Below are 13,187 nucleotides of genomic sequence, written 5' to 3' on the forward strand. Positions count from 1 at the left end.
GTAAATCACTAGTTGTATTTATATGCAGTGTAAAATCACTAGTTGTATTCACATGCAGTGTAAATCACTAGTTGTATTCATATGCAATGTAAATCACTAGTTGTATTCATATGCAGTGTAAAATCACTAGTTGTATTCATATGCAGTGTAAATCACTAGTTGTATTCATATGCAGTGTAAAATCACTAGTTGTATTTATATGCAGTGTAAAATCACTAGTTGTATTTATATGCAGTGTAAATCACTAGTTGTATTCACATGTAGTGTAAATCACTAGTTGTATTCATATGCAGTGTAAAATCACTAATTGTATTTATATGCAGTGTAAATCATAAGTTGTATTCACATGCAGTGTAAGTCACTAGTTGTATTCATATGCAGTGTAAATCACTAGTTGTATTCACATGCAGTGTAAATCACTAGTTGTATTCATATGCAGGGTAAATCACTAGTTGTATTCATATGCAGTGTAAAATCACTAGTTGTATTTATATGCAGTGTAAATCATAAGTTGTATTCACATGCAGTGTAAGTCACTAGTTGTATTCATATGCAGTGTAAAATCACTAGTTGTATTTATATGCAGTATAAAATCACTAGTTGTATTTATATGCAGTGTAAATCACTAGTTGTATTCATATGCAGTGTAAAATCACAAGTTGTATTCATATGCAGTGTAAATCACTAGTTGTATTCATATGCAGTGTAAATCACTAGTTGTATTTATATGCAGTGTAAATCACTAGTTGTATTCACATGCAGTGTAAATCACTAGTTGTATTCATATGCAGTGTAAATCATAAATGGTATTTATATGCAGTGTAAAATCACTAGTTGTATTTATATGCTGTGTAAATCACTAGTTGTATTTATATGTAGTGTAAATCACTAGTTGTATTCATATGCAGTGTAAATCACTAGTTGTATTTATATGCAGTGTAAATCATAAATGGTATTTATATGCAGTGTAAAATCACTAGTTGTATTTATATGCTGTGTAAATCACTAGTTGTATTCATATGCAGTGTAAATCACTAGTTGTATTTATATGTAGTGTAAATCACTAGTTGTATTCATATGCAGTGTAAATCACTAGTTGTATTCACATGCAGTGTAAAATCACTAGTTGTATTCATATGCAGTGTAAATCACTAGTTGTATTCATATGCAGTGTAAATCACTAGTTGTATTTATATGCAGTGTAAAATCACTAGTTGTATTTATATGCTGTGTAAATCACTAGTTGTATTTATATGCAGTGTAAATCACTAGTTGTATTTATATGCAGTGTAAATCACTAGTTGTATTTATATGCAGTGTAAATCACTAGTTGTATTCATATGCAGTGTAAAATCACTAGTTGTATTCATATGCAGTGTAAATCACTAGTTGTATTCATATGCAGTGTAAAATCACAAGTTGTATTCACATGCAGTGTAAGTCACTAGTTGTATTCATATGCAGTGTAAAATCACTAGTTGTATTTATATGCAGTATAAAATCACTAGTTGTATTTATATGCAGTGTAAATCACTAGTTGTATTCATATGCAGTGTAAATCACTAGTTGTATTTATATGCAGTGTAAATCACTAGTTGTATTCATATGCAGTGTAAAATCACTAGTTGTATTCATATGCAGTGTAAATCACTAGTTGTATTTATATGCAGTGTAAAATCACAAGTTGTATTCACATGCAGTGTAAGTCACTAGTTGTATTCATATGCAGTGTAAAATCACTAGTTGTATTTATATGCAGTATAAAATCACTAGTTGTATTTATATGCAGTGTAAATCACTAGTTGTATTCATATGCAGTGTAAATCAATAGTTGTATTCATATGCAGTGTAAAATCACAAGTTGTATTCATATGCATTGTAAATCACTAGTTGTATTCATATGCAGTGTAAATCACTAGTTGTATTTATATGCAGTGTAAATCACTAGTTGTATTCATATGCAGTGTAAATCACTAGTTGTATTCATATGCAGTGTAAATCATAAATGGTATTTATATGCAGTGTAAAATCACTAGTTGTATTTATATGCTGTGTAAATCACTAGTTGTATTTATATGTAGTGTAAATCACTAGTTGTATTCATATGCAGTGCAAATCACTAGTTGTATTCATATGCAGTGTAAATCACTAGTTGTATTCATATGCAGTGTAAATCACTAGTATTCATATGCAGTGTAAATCACTAGTTGTATTCATATGCAGTGTAAATCACTAGTTGTATTCATATGCAGTGTAAATCACTAGTTGTATTCACATGCAGTGTAAAATCACCAGTTGTATTCACATGCAGTGTAAATCACTAGTTGTATTCATATGCAGTGCAAATCACTAGTTGTATTCATATGCAGTGTAAATCACTAGTTGTATTCATATGCAGTGTAAATCACTAGTATTCATATGCAGTGTAAATCACTAGTTGTATTTATATGCAGTGTAAATCACTAGTTGTATTCATATGCAGTGTAAAGTCACTAGTTGTATTCATATGCAGTGCAAATAACTAGTTGTATTCATATGCAGTGTAAAATCACTAGTTGTATTCTTATGCAATGTAAATCACTAGTTGTATTCATATGCAGTGTAAAATCACAAGTTGTATTCGTATGCAGTGTAAATCACTAGTTGTATTCATATGCAGTGTAAATCACTAGTTGTATTTATATGCAGTGTAAAATCACAAGTTGTATTCACATGCAGTGTAAAATCACTAGTTGTATTCACATGCAGTGTAAATCACTAGTTGTATTCATATGCAGTGTAAATCACTAGTTGTATTTATATGCAGTTTAAAATCACTAGTTGTATTCACATGCAGTGTAAATCACTAGTTGTATTCATATGCAATGTAAATCACTAGTTGTATTCATATGCAGTGTAAAATCACTAGTTGTATTCATATGCAGTGTAAATCACTAGTTGTATTCATATGCAGTGTAAAATCACTAGTTGTATTTATATGCAGTGTAAAATCACTAGTTGTATTTACATGCAGTGTAAATCACTAGTTGTATTCACATGTAGTGTAAATCACTAGTTGTATTCATATGCAGGGTAAATCACTAGTTGTATTCATATGCAGTGTAAAATCACTAGTTGTATTCATATGCAGTGTAAATCACTAGTTGTATTCATATGCAGTGTAAATCACTAGTATTCATATGCAGTGTAAATCACTAGTTGTATTCATATGCAGTGTAAATCACTAGTTGTATTCATATGCAGTGTAAATCACTAGTTGTATTCACATGCAGTGTAAAATCACCAGTTGTATTCACATGCAGTGTAAATCACTAGTTGTATTCATATGCAGTGCAAATCACTAGTTGTATTCATATGCAGTGTAAATCACTAGTTGTATTCATATGCAGTGTAAATCACTAGTATTCATATGCAGTGTAAATCACTAGTTGTATTTATATGCAGTGTAAATCACTAGTTGTATTCATATGCAGTGTAAAGTCACTAGTTGTATTCATATGCAGTGCAAATAACTAGTTGTATTCATATGCAGTGTAAAATCACTAGTTGTATTCTTATGCAATGTAAATCACTAGTTGTATTCATATGCAGTGTAAAATCACAAGTTGTATTCGTATGCAGTGTAAATCACTAGTTGTATTCATATGCAGTGTAAATCACTAGTTGTATTTATATGCAGTGTAAAATCACAAGTTGTATTCACATGCAGTGTAAAATCACTAGTTGTATTCACATGCAATGTAAATCACTAGTTGTATTCATATGCAGTGTAAATCACTAGTTGTATTTATATGCAGTGTAAAATCACTAGTTGTATTCACATGCAGTGTAAATCACTAGTTGTATTCATATGCAATGTAAATCACTAGTTGTATTCATATGCAGTGTAAAATCACTAGTTGTATTCATATGCAGTGTAAATCACTAGTTGTATTCATATGCAGTGTAAAATCACTAGTTGTATTTATATGCAGTGTAAAATCACTAGTTGTATTTACATGCAGTGTAAATCACTAGTTGTATTCACATGTAGTGTAAATCACTAGTTGTATTCATATGCAGGGTAAATCACTAGTTGTATTCATATGCAGTGTAAAATCACTAGTTGTATTTATATGCAGTGTAAATCACTAGTTGTATTCATATGCAGTGTAAAATCACTAGTTGTATTCATATGCAGTGTAAATCACTAGTTGTATTCATATGCAGTGTAAAATCACTAGTTGTATTTATATGCAGTGTAAAATCACTAGTTGTATTTACATGCAGTGTAAATCACTAGTTGTATTCACATGTAGTGTAAATCACTAGTTGTATTCATATGCAGGGTAAATCACTAGTTGTATTCATATGCAGTGTAAAATCACTAGTTGTATTTATATGCAGTGTAAATCATAAGTTGTATTCACATGCAGTGTAAGTCACTAGTTGTATTCATATGCAGTGTAAATCACTAGTTGTATTTATATGCAGTGTAAATCATAAGTTGTATTCACATGCAGTGTAAGTCACTAGTTGTATTCATATGCAGTGTAAAATCACTAGTTGTATTTATATGCAGTGTAAATCACTAGTTGTATTCATATGCAGGGTAAATCACTAGTTGTATTCACATGCAGTGTAAATCACTAGTTGTATTCATATGCAGGGTAAATCACTAGTTGTATTCATATGCAGTGTAAAATCACTAGTTGTATTTATATGCAGTGTAAATCATAAGTTGTATTCACATGCAGTGTAAGTCACTAGTTGTATTCATATGCAGTGTAAAATCACTAGTTGTATTTATATGCAGTATAAAATCACTAGTTGTATTTATATGCAGTGTAAATCACTAGTTGTATTCATATGCAGTGTAAATCAATAGTTGTATTCATATGCAGTGTAAAATCACTAGTTGTATTCATATGCAGTGTAAAATCACTAGTTGTATTTATATGCAGTATAAAATCACTAGTTGTATTTATATGCAGTGTAAATCACTAGTTGTATTCATATGCAGTGTAAAATCACAAGTTGTATTCATATGCAGTGTAAATCACTAGTTGTATTCATATGCAGTGTAAATCACTAGTTGTATTTATATGCAGTGTAAATCACTAGTTGTATTCACATGCAGTGTAAATCACTAGTTGTATTCATATGCAGTGTAAATCATAAATGGTATTTATATGCAGTGTAAAATCACTAGTTGTATTTATATGCTGTGTAAATCACTAGTTGTATTTATATGTAGTGTAAATCACTAGTTGTATTCATATGCAGTGTAAATCACTAGTTGTATTTATATGCAGTGTAAATCATAAATGGTATTTATATGCAGTGTAAAATCACTAGTTGTATTTATATGCTGTGTAAATCACTAGTTGTATTCATATGCAGTGTAAATCACTAGTTGTATTTATATGTAGTGTAAATCACTAGTTGTATTCATATGCAGTGTAAATCACTAGTTGTATTCACATGCAGTGTAAAATCACTAGTTGTATTCATATGCAGTGTAAATCACTAGTTGTATTCATATGCAGTGTAAATCACTAGTTGTATTTATATGCAGTGTAAAATCACTAGTTGTATTTATATGCTGTGTAAATCACTAGTTGTATTTATATGCAGTGTAAATCACTAGTTGTATTTATATGCAGTGTAAATCACTAGTTGTATTTATATGCAGTGTAAATCACTAGTTGTATTCATATGCAGTGTAAAATCACTAGTTGTATTTATATGCAGTGTAAGTCACTAGTTGTATTCATATGCAGTGTAAAATCACTAGTTGTATTTATATGCAGAATAAAATCACTAGTTGTATTTATATGCAGTGTAAATCACTAGTTGTATTCATATGCAGTGTAAATCAATAGTTGTATTCATATGCAGTGTAAAATCACTAGTTGTATTCACATGCAGTGTAAATCACTAGTTGTATTCATATGCAGTGTAAATCACTAGTTGTATTTATATGCAGTGTAAAATCACTAGTTGTATTCACATGCAGTGTAAATCACTAGTTGTATTCATATGCAATGTAAATCACTAGTTGTATTCATATGCAGTGTAAAATCACTAGTTGTATTCATATGCAGTGTAAATCACTAGTTGTATTCATATGCAGTGTAAAATCACTAGTTGTATTTATATGCAGTGTAAAATCACTAGTTGTATTTATATGCAGTGTAAATCACTAGTTGTATTCACATGTAGTGTAAATCACTAGTTGTATTCATATGCAGTGTAAAATCACTAATTGTATTTATATGCAGTGTAAATCATAAGTTGTATTCACATGCAGTGTAAGTCACTAGTTGTATTCATATGCAGTGTAAATCACTAGTTGTATTCACATGCAGTGTAAATCACTAGTTGTATTCATATGCAGGGTAAATCACTAGTTGTATTCATATGCAGTGTAAAATCACTAGTTGTATTTATATGCAGTGTAAATCATAAGTTGTATTCACATGCAGTGTAAGTCACTAGTTGTATTCATATGCAGTGTAAAATCACTAGTTGTATTTATATGCAGTATAAAATCACTAGTTGTATTTATATGCAGTGTAAATCACTAGTTGTATTCATATGCAGTGTAAAATCACAAGTTGTATTCATATGCAGTGTAAATCACTAGTTGTATTCATATGCAGTGTAAATCACTAGTTGTATTTATATGCAGTGTAAATCACTAGTTGTATTCACATGCAGTGTAAATCACTAGTTGTATTCATATGCAGTGTAAATCATAAATGGTATTTATATGCAGTGTAAAATCACTAGTTGTATTTATATGCTGTGTAAATCACTAGTTGTATTTATATGTAGTGTAAATCACTAGTTGTATTCATATGCAGTGTAAATCACTAGTTGTATTTATATGCAGTGTAAATCATAAATGGTATTTATATGCAGTGTAAAATCACTAGTTGTATTTATATGCTGTGTAAATCACTAGTTGTATTCATATGCAGTGTAAATCACTAGTTGTATTTATATGTAGTGTAAATCACTAGTTGTATTCATATGCAGTGTAAATCACTAGTTGTATTCACATGCAGTGTAAAATCACTAGTTGTATTCATATGCAGTGTAAATCACTAGTTGTATTCATATGCAGTGTAAATCACTAGTTGTATTTATATGCAGTGTAAAATCACTAGTTGTATTTATATGCTGTGTAAATCACTAGTTGTATTTATATGCAGTGTAAATCACTAGTTGTATTTATATGCAGTGTAAATCACTAGTTGTATTTATATGCAGTGTAAATCACTAGTTGTATTCATATGCAGTGTAAAATCACTAGTTGTATTCATATGCAGTGTAAATCACTAGTTGTATTCATATGCAGTGTAAAATCACAAGTTGTATTCACATGCAGTGTAAGTCACTAGTTGTATTCATATGCAGTGTAAAATCACTAGTTGTATTTATATGCAGTATAAAATCACTAGTTGTATTTATATGCAGTGTAAATCACTAGTTGTATTCATATGCAGTGTAAATCACTAGTTGTATTTATATGCAGTGTAAATCACTAGTTGTATTCATATGCAGTGTAAAATCACTAGTTGTATTCATATGCAGTGTAAATCACTAGTTGTATTTATATGCAGTGTAAAATCACAAGTTGTATTCACATGCAGTGTAAGTCACTAGTTGTATTCATATGCAGTGTAAAATCACTAGTTGTATTTATATGCAGTATAAAATCACTAGTTGTATTTATATGCAGTGTAAATCACTAGTTGTATTCATATGCAGTGTAAATCAATAGTTGTATTCATATGCAGTGTAAAATCACAAGTTGTATTCATATGCATTGTAAATCACTAGTTGTATTCATATGCAGTGTAAATCACTAGTTGTATTTATATGCAGTGTAAATCACTAGTTGTATTCATATGCAGTGTAAATCACTAGTTGTATTCATATGCAGTGTAAATCATAAATGGTATTTATATGCAGTGTAAAATCACTAGTTGTATTTATATGCTGTGTAAATCACTAGTTGTATTTATATGTAGTGTAAATCACTAGTTGTATTCATATGCAGTGCAAATCACTAGTTGTATTCATATGCAGTGTAAATCACTAGTTGTATTCATATGCAGTGTAAATCACTAGTATTCATATGCAGTGTAAATCACTAGTTGTATTCATATGCAGTGTAAATCACTAGTTGTATTCATATGCAGTGTAAATCACTAGTTGTATTCACATGCAGTGTAAAATCACCAGTTGTATTCACATGCAGTGTAAATCACTAGTTGTATTCATATGCAGTGCAAATCACTAGTTGTATTCATATGCAGTGTAAATCACTAGTTGTATTCATATGCAGTGTAAATCACTAGTATTCATATGCAGTGTAAATCACTAGTTGTATTTATATGCAGTGTAAATCACTAGTTGTATTCATATGCAGTGTAAAGTCACTAGTTGTATTCATATGCAGTGCAAATAACTAGTTGTATTCATATGCAGTGTAAAATCACTAGTTGTATTCTTATGCAATGTAAATCACTAGTTGTATTCATATGCAGTGTAAAATCACAAGTTGTATTCGTATGCAGTGTAAATCACTAGTTGTATTCATATGCAGTGTAAATCACTAGTTGTATTTATATGCAGTGTAAAATCACAAGTTGTATTCACATGCAGTGTAAAATCACTAGTTGTATTCACATGCAGTGTAAATCACTAGTTGTATTCATATGCAGTGTAAATCACTAGTTGTATTTATATGCAGTTTAAAATCACTAGTTGTATTCACATGCAGTGTAAATCACTAGTTGTATTCATATGCAATGTAAATCACTAGTTGTATTCATATGCAGTGTAAAATCACTAGTTGTATTCATATGCAGTGTAAATCACTAGTTGTATTCATATGCAGTGTAAAATCACTAGTTGTATTTATATGCAGTGTAAAATCACTAGTTGTATTTACATGCAGTGTAAATCACTAGTTGTATTCACATGTAGTGTAAATCACTAGTTGTATTCATATGCAGGGTAAATCACTAGTTGTATTCATATGCAGTGTAAAATCACTAGTTGTATTCATATGCAGTGTAAATCACTAGTTGTATTCATATGCAGTGTAAATCACTAGTATTCATATGCAGTGTAAATCACTAGTTGTATTCATATGCAGTGTAAATCACTAGTTGTATTCATATGCAGTGTAAATCACTAGTTGTATTCACATGCAGTGTAAAATCACCAGTTGTATTCACATGCAGTGTAAATCACTAGTTGTATTCATATGCAGTGCAAATCACTAGTTGTATTCATATGCAGTGTAAATCACTAGTTGTATTCATATGCAGTGTAAATCACTAGTATTCATATGCAGTGTAAATCACTAGTTGTATTTATATGCAGTGTAAATCACTAGTTGTATTCATATGCAGTGTAAAGTCACTAGTTGTATTCATATGCAGTGCAAATAACTAGTTGTATTCATATGCAGTGTAAAATCACTAGTTGTATTCTTATGCAATGTAAATCACTAGTTGTATTCATATGCAGTGTAAAATCACAAGTTGTATTCGTATGCAGTGTAAATCACTAGTTGTATTCATATGCAGTGTAAATCACTAGTTGTATTTATATGCAGTGTAAAATCACAAGTTGTATTCACATGCAGTGTAAAATCACTAGTTGTATTCACATGCAATGTAAATCACTAGTTGTATTCATATGCAGTGTAAATCACTAGTTGTATTTATATGCAGTGTAAAATCACTAGTTGTATTCACATGCAGTGTAAATCACTAGTTGTATTCATATGCAATGTAAATCACTAGTTGTATTCATATGCAGTGTAAAATCACTAGTTGTATTCATATGCAGTGTAAATCACTAGTTGTATTCATATGCAGTGTAAAATCACTAGTTGTATTTATATGCAGTGTAAAATCACTAGTTGTATTTACATGCAGTGTAAATCACTAGTTGTATTCACATGTAGTGTAAATCACTAGTTGTATTCATATGCAGGGTAAATCACTAGTTGTATTCATATGCAGTGTAAAATCACTAGTTGTATTTATATGCAGTGTAAATCACTAGTTGTATTCATATGCAGTGTAAAATCACTAGTTGTATTCATATGCAGTGTAAATCACTAGTTGTATTCATATGCAGTGTAAAATCACTAGTTGTATTTATATGCAGTGTAAAATCACTAGTTGTATTTACATGCAGTGTAAATCACTAGTTGTATTCACATGTAGTGTAAATCACTAGTTGTATTCATATGCAGGGTAAATCACTAGTTGTATTCATATGCAGTGTAAAATCACTAGTTGTATTTATATGCAGTGTAAATCATAAGTTGTATTCACATGCAGTGTAAGTCACTAGTTGTATTCATATGCAGTGTAAATCACTAGTTGTATTTATATGCAGTGTAAATCATAAGTTGTATTCACATGCAGTGTAAGTCACTAGTTGTATTCATATGCAGTGTAAAATCACTAGTTGTATTTATATGCAGTGTAAATCACTAGTTGTATTCATATGCAGGGTAAATCACTAGTTGTATTCACATGCAGTGTAAATCACTAGTTGTATTCATATGCAGGGTAAATCACTAGTTGTATTCATATGCAGTGTAAAATCACTAGTTGTATTTATATGCAGTGTAAATCATAAGTTGTATTCACATGCAGTGTAAGTCACTAGTTGTATTCATATGCAGTGTAAAATCACTAGTTGTATTTATATGCAGTATAAAATCACTAGTTGTATTTATATGCAGTGTAAATCACTAGTTGTATTCATATGCAGTGTAAATCAATAGTTGTATTCATATGCAGTGTAAAATCACTAGTTGTATTCATATGCAGTGTAAAATCACTAGTTGTATTTATATGCAGTATAAAATCACTAGTTGTATTTATATGCAGTGTAAATCACTAGTTGTATTCCTATGCAGTGTAAAATCACAAGTTGTATTCATATGCAGTGTAAATCACTAGTTGTATTCATATGCAGTGTAAATCACTAGTTGTATTTATATGCAGTGTAAATCACTAGTTGTATTCACATGCAGTGTAAATCACTAGTTGTATTCATATGCAGTGTAAATCATAAATGGTATTTATATGCAGTGTAAAATCACTAGTTGTATTTATATGCTGTGTAAATCACTAGTTGTATTTATATGTAGTGTAAATCACTAGTTGTATTCATATGCAGTGTAAATCACTAGTTGTATTTATATGCAGTGTAAATCATAAATGGTATTTATATGCAGTGTAAAATCACTAGTTGTATTTATATGCTGTGTAAATCACTAGTTGTATTCATATGCAGTGTAAATCACTAGTTGTATTTATATGTAGTGTAAATCACTAGTTGTATTCATATGCAGTGTAAATCACTAGTTGTATTCACATGCAGTGTAAAATCACTAGTTGTATTCATATGCAGTGTAAATCACTAGTTGTATTCATATGCAGTGTAAATCACTAGTTGTATTTATATGCAGTGTAAAATCACTAGTTGTATTTATATGCTGTGTAAATCACTAGTTGTATTTATATGCAGTGTAAATCACTAGTTGTATTTATATGCAGTGTAAATCACTAGTTGTATTTATATGCAGTGTAAATCACTAGTTGTATTCATATGCAGTGTAAAATCACTAGTTGTATTCATATGCAGTGTAAATCACTAGTTGTATTCATATGCAGTGTAAAATCACAAGTTGTATTCACATGCAGTGTAAGTCACTAGTTGTATTCATATGCAGTGTAAAATCACTAGTTGTATTCATATGCAGTGTAAATCACTAGTTGTATTCATATGCAGTGTAAAATCACTAGTTGTATTTATATGCAGTGTAAAATCACTAGTTGTATTTACATGCAGTGTAAATCACTAGTTGTATTCACATGTAGTGTAAATCACTAGTTGTATTCATATGCAGGGTAAATCACTAGTTGTATTCATATGCAGTGTAAAATCACTAGTTGTATTTATATGCAGTGTAAATCATAAGTTGTATTCACATGCAGTGTAAGTCACTAGTTGTATTCATATGCAGTGTAAATCACTAGTTGTATTTATATGCAGTGTAAATCATAAGTTGTATTCACATGCAGTGTAAGTCACTAGTTGTATTCATATGCAGTGTAAAATCACTAGTTGTATTTATATGCAGTGTAAATCACTAGTTGTATTCATATGCAGGGTAAATCACTAGTTGTATTCACATGCAGTGTAAATCACTAGTTGTATTCATATGCAGGGTAAATCACTAGTTGTATTCATATGCAGTGTAAAATCACTAGTTGTATTTATATGCAGTGTAAATCATAAGTTGTATTCACATGCAGTGTAAGTCACTAGTTGTATTCATATGCAGTGTAAAATCACTAGTTGTATTTATATGCAGTATAAAATCACTAGTTGTATTTATATGCAGTGTAAATCACTAGTTGTATTCATATGCAGTGTAAATCAATAGTTGTATTCATATGCAGTGTAAAATCACAAGTTGTATTCATATGCAGTGTAAATCACTAGTTGTATTCATATGCAGTGTAAATCACTAGTTGTATTTATATGCAGTGTAAATCACTAGTTGTATTCATATGCAGTGTAAATCACTAGTTGTATTCATATGCAGTGTAAATGATAAATGGTATTTATATGCAGTGTAAAATCACTAGTTGTATTTATATGCTGTGTAAATCACTAGTTGTATTTATATGTAGTGTAAATCACTAGTTGTATTCATATGCAGTGCAAATCACTAGTTGTATTCATATGCAGTGTAAATCACTAGTTGTATTCATATGCAGTGTAAATCACTAGTATTCATATGCAGTGTAAATCACTAGTTGTATTCATATGCAGTGTAAATCACTAGTTGTATTCATATGCAGTGTAAAGTCACTAGTTGTATTCATATGCAGTGCAAATCACTAGTTGTATTCATATGCAGTGTAAAATCACTAGTTGTATTCTTATGCAATGTAAATCACTAGTTGTATTCATATGCAGTGTAAAATCACAAGTTGTATTCGTATGCAGTGTAAATCACTAGTTGTATTCATATGCAGTGTAAATCACTAGTTGTATTTATATGCAGTGTAAAATCACAAGTTGTATTCACATGCAGTGTAAAATCACTAGTTGTATTCACATGCAGTGTAAATCACTAGTTGTATTCA

This window comes from Saccoglossus kowalevskii, chromosome 19 (genome assembly GCF_978046115.1).
Source record: "Saccoglossus kowalevskii chromosome 19, keSacKowa6.1, whole genome shotgun sequence".
NCBI classification, from domain to species: Eukaryota; Metazoa; Hemichordata; class Enteropneusta; family Harrimaniidae; genus Saccoglossus; species Saccoglossus kowalevskii.